General features: G+C 34.9%; 1 non-coding gene across 1 annotated transcript; it reads left to right on the forward strand.

Annotated features, from left to right (window-relative positions):
- The first annotated feature begins 300 nt into the window (after nt 1-300).
- LOC130942682 (small nucleolar RNA R71) lies at nt 301-408 on the forward strand. The gene has a single exon (XR_009071245.1). It is a non-coding gene; the product is annotated as a small nucleolar RNA R71 (small nucleolar RNA).
- Nucleotides 409-4,745: the final 4,337 nt, after the last annotated feature.

Raw genomic sequence — 4,745 nt, forward strand, 5'->3', positions numbered from 1 at the left:
TTGCCATCCATTCAGACTTTGAGAAATCATGTTGACTTGTTGAGTCAACATTTTGTTTTGAGCCAATATGGCATTCAGAGCATTAATTTCAAGAACTCCCTTCCATTGACGCATCCCATTACTCACGGAATTCCTCTCAGAAGTATACATGAATTGGTTATTTGCAACCATATCAATGAGTTCTTGAGCTTATGCAGGAATTTTCTTTAGGTAAATGGATCCACCTGCAGAATGGTCCAGTGACATCTTAGAGAATTCAAATAGACCATAATAGAATATATCCAAAATGGTCCATTCAGAAAGCATGTCAGAAGGACACCTTTTGGTCATCTACTTGTATCTTTCCCAAGCTTCATAGAGGGATTCACCATCTTTTTATTTGAAGGTCTGAACATCCACTCTAAGCTTGCTCAGCTTTTGAGGAGGAAAGAACTTAGCCAAGAAGGCCGCGACCAGCTTATCCCATGAGTCCAGGCTATCTTTAGGTTGTGAATCCAACCATATTCTAGCTCTGTCTCTTACAACAAAGGGGAAAAGCATGAGCCTGTAGACTTCAGGATCTACTCCATTAGTCTTAACAGTCTCACAGATCTACAAGAACTCAGTTAAAAACTAGTAGGGATTTTCTGATGGAAGTCCATGGAACTTGCAGTTCTGTTGCAGTAGAGCAACTAGTTGAGGTTTCAGCTCAAAATTGTTTGCTCCAATGGCAGGGATTGAGATGCTTCTTCCATCAAATTTGGAAGTAGATGTAGTATAGTCACCAAGCATCCTCCTTGCATTATTATTTTTGGCTGCCATCTCCTCTTCCTTTTTGAAAATTTCTGTAAGGTTGTCTCTGGACTGTTGTAATTTAGCTTCTCTTAGTTTCCTCTTCAGAGTCCTTTCAGGTTCAGGATCTGCTTCAACAAGAATATTCTTGTCCTTGCTCCTGCTCATATGAAAAAAAAGGAAACAGAAAATAATAATAGGGATCCTCTTTACCACAGTAGAGAGATTCTTTTATGTTAGTAGAAGAAGAAGGGAATAGAAGAAGGAAAAGGTAAGAATCCAAACATAAGGGTGAAGATAGGTTCAGATTCTTTGAGATGAAGAGAAGTGTTAGTAAATAAATAAATAAATAGAAGGAGATGAGAGGGAGAGAATTCGAAAATTAATTTTGAAAAAGGGTTAGTACTTTTCGAAAATTAAAAGAAGAATTAAAATTAAAAATAAAAATTTAAAACAACTAAAAGAATTTTGAAAAAAGGGGAGGTAATTTTTGAAAATTAGAGAGAGGAAAGTAGTTAGGTGGTTTTGAAAAAGATAAGATATAGTTAAAACAAACAAAAAGTCAACTAGTTAGTTGAAAAAGATTTGAAATTTGATTTTGAAAAGATAAGAAATTGGAAGATATTTTGAAATAAAATTTTTTGGAACAAGATAAAATTTTGAAAAAGATATGATAGAAAAGATATTTTGAAAAAGAATTGATTTTTAAAATTAAAATTTAATTACTTGACTAACAAGAAACTAAAAGATATGATTCTAGAATTTAAAGATTGAACCTTTCTTAACAAGAAAGTAACAAACTTCAAATTTTTGAATCAATCACATTAATTGTTAGTAAAGTTTTCAAAATTTTGAGATGAAGATAAGAAAAAGATTTTGAAAATTAAAAATTTTCGAAAAATAGTAAGAAAAATGAAAAAAATTTGATTTTTGAAAAAGTTTTGAAAAGATAAGATTTTTAAAATTGAAAATTTGATTTGACTTGTAAGAAATAGCTAAGTTTTTAAAATTTTTGACTAAATCAACTCAAATTTTTGAAATTTTGAGAAAAATAAGAAAAAGATATTTTTATTTTTGAATTTTTAATTATGAGAGGGAAAAACATAAAAATGACCAAAAACATGAAAATTTTTAGATCAAAACCAATGATGCATGCAAGAACACCATGAATGTCAAGATGAACACCAAGAACACTTTGAAGATCAAGATGAACATCAAGAACATATTTTTGAAAAAATTTTTATGCAAAGAAAACATGCAAGACACCAAACTTAGAAATCTTTTATGTTTAGACACTATGAATGCAAAAATGCACATGAAAAAACATCATACAACACAAAATAAGAAAATTTAAAGATCAAATAAGAAGACTTACCAAGAACAACTTGAAGATCATGAAGAACACTATGAATGCATGAATTTTCGAAAAATGCAAGAACAAGATGAATATGCAATTGACACCAAACTTAAAACATGACACAAGACTCAAACAAGAATCACAAAATATTTTTGGTTTTTATGATTTTATGATTATTTTATATTTTTTTTTTGGATTTTTGAAAATAATTTTTAGAAAAAAAGCAAAAGGAGAAAATTTTTAAAAGATCTTTGAAAATATTTTGAAAAGAAAATTACCTAATCTGAGCAACAAGATGAACCGTTAGTTGTCCAAACTCAAACAATCACCGGCAACGGCGCCAAAAACTTAATAGGCAAAATTGTGATTTCTGATAATGGCATTCATGTTCGTTCTCTCCCTGGTAATGGCACCAAAAACTTGGTGCATGATACCATGGTCCAAACATAACTTCACAACTTCACACAACTAACCAGCAAGTGCATTGGGTCGTCCAAGTAATAAACCTTACGTGAGTAAGGGTCGATCCCACGGAGATTGTTGGTATGAAGCAAGCTATAGTTATCTTGTAAATCTCAGTTAGGCGGATAATAAATGGTTATATTGGTTTGCTGCAAATAATAATAAATAAAATATAAAATAAAGATAAAGATACTTATGTAGATCATCGGTGGGAATTTCAGATAGGGGTATAAAGATGCTGTGCTCCTTCTGAATCTCTGCTTTCCTACTGCCTTCATCCAATCCTTCTTACTCCTTTCCATGGCAAGCTGTATGTAGGGCATCACCGTTGTCAATGGCTACATCCCATCCTCTTAGTGAAAATGGTCCAAATACTCTGTCACAGCACGGCTAATCATCTGTCGGTTCTCGATCATGTCGGAATAGAATCCATTGATTCTTTTGCATTTGTCATCATGCCCAACAATCGCGAGTTTGAAGCTCGTCACAGTCATTCAATCCCTGAATCCTACTTGGAATACCACAGACAAGGTTTAGACTTTCCGGATACTCATGAATGCCGCCATCAATTCTAGCTTATACTACGAAGATTCTAATTAAGGAATCCAAGAAATATGCGCTCGTTCTAAGGTAGAACGGAAGTGGTTGTCAATCACGCGTTCATAAGGATGGATGATGATGAGTGTCACGGATCAACACATCCATCAGGTTGAAGTGCAACGGATATCTTGGAACAAGAATAAGCTGAACTGAATAGAAAATAGTAGTAATTGCATTAAAACTCGAGGTACAGCAGAGCTCCACACCCTTAATCTATGGTGTGCAGAAACTCCACCGTTGAAAATACATAAGTGATGAAGGTTCAGGCATGGCCGAATGGCCAGCTCCCAAAACGTGATCACAGGATCAAAAATACAATCCAGGATGTGGTCCAAAGAAGACGCTAATACAATAGTAAAATATCCTATTTATACTAGACTAGCTACTAGGGTTTACAAAAGTAAGTAATTGATGTCGAAATCCACTTCCGGGGCCCACTTGGTGTGTGCTTGAGCTGAGCTTGAGCTTTACACGTGCAGAGGCTTCTTTTGGAGTTGAACGCCAAGTTGTAACGTGTTTTTGGCATTCAACTCTGGTTTGTGACGTGTTTCTGGCGTTTGACTCCAGAATACAGCATGGAACTGGCGTTGAGCACCAGTTTGCATCATCTAATCTCAAATAAAGTATAAACTATTATATATTGCTGGAAAGCTTTGGATGTCTACTTTCCAACGCCATTGAGAGCGCGTCATTTGGAGTTCTGTAGCTCCAGAAAATCCATTTCGAGTGCAGGAAAGTCAGATTCCAACAACATCAGCAGTCCTTTGACAGCCTTTTATCAGAGTTTTGCTAAGGTCCCTCAATTTTAGCCAGAAATTACCTGAAATCACAGAAAAACACAAAAACTCATAGTAAAGTCTAGAAATATAAATTTAGCATAAAAACTAATGAAAACATCCCTAAATGTAGCTAGATCCTACTAAAAACTACCTAAAAACAATGCCAAAAAGCGTATAAATTATCCGCTCATCCGTCTCTCCACCCAAAATTTGGGTGATTTCTCCACCCTTGGTTGTAGGTCTGAGAATAGGGATCATTATTGGGATTTCTAGAACCATTACCCATGTAATTGACCTGTTCAGAAGAGGGTTGAGCATAATCATAATTATCATTTTGCATAAAATTTCCTCCCATGTCATAGGGGATCTCTTGAGGTGGATTTTGGGTGTTGATAGCTGAGAATTGCATGCCACCATGTGTTGAGTAAGTAGATTTATTTGCTGAGACATAAGCTTATTTTGAGCAAGAATAACATTAAGAGCTTCCACTTCCATGACACCCTTCTTCTTAGGAGCCTCAGAATTCATAGGATTCCTGTTAGATGAGTATAAATATTGGTTGCTAGCAACCGATTCAATAAGCTCAATAGTCTCCTCCAGTGTCTTCTTCTTGTGCAATGAACCTCCTGCAGAATTATCTAAACACATCTTAGACATTTCACCCAAACCTTCATAAAAGATATCTAGTTGAGTCCATTTGGAGAACATGTCTGGAGGGCATTGCCTAATCAGTAGCTTGTATCTTTCCCAAGCTTCATACAGAGTCTCACCATCTA

The sequence above is a fragment of the Arachis stenosperma genome, chromosome 7 (assembly GCF_014773155.1).
Source record: "Arachis stenosperma cultivar V10309 chromosome 7, arast.V10309.gnm1.PFL2, whole genome shotgun sequence".
NCBI lineage: Eukaryota > Viridiplantae > Streptophyta > Magnoliopsida > Fabales > Fabaceae > Arachis > Arachis stenosperma.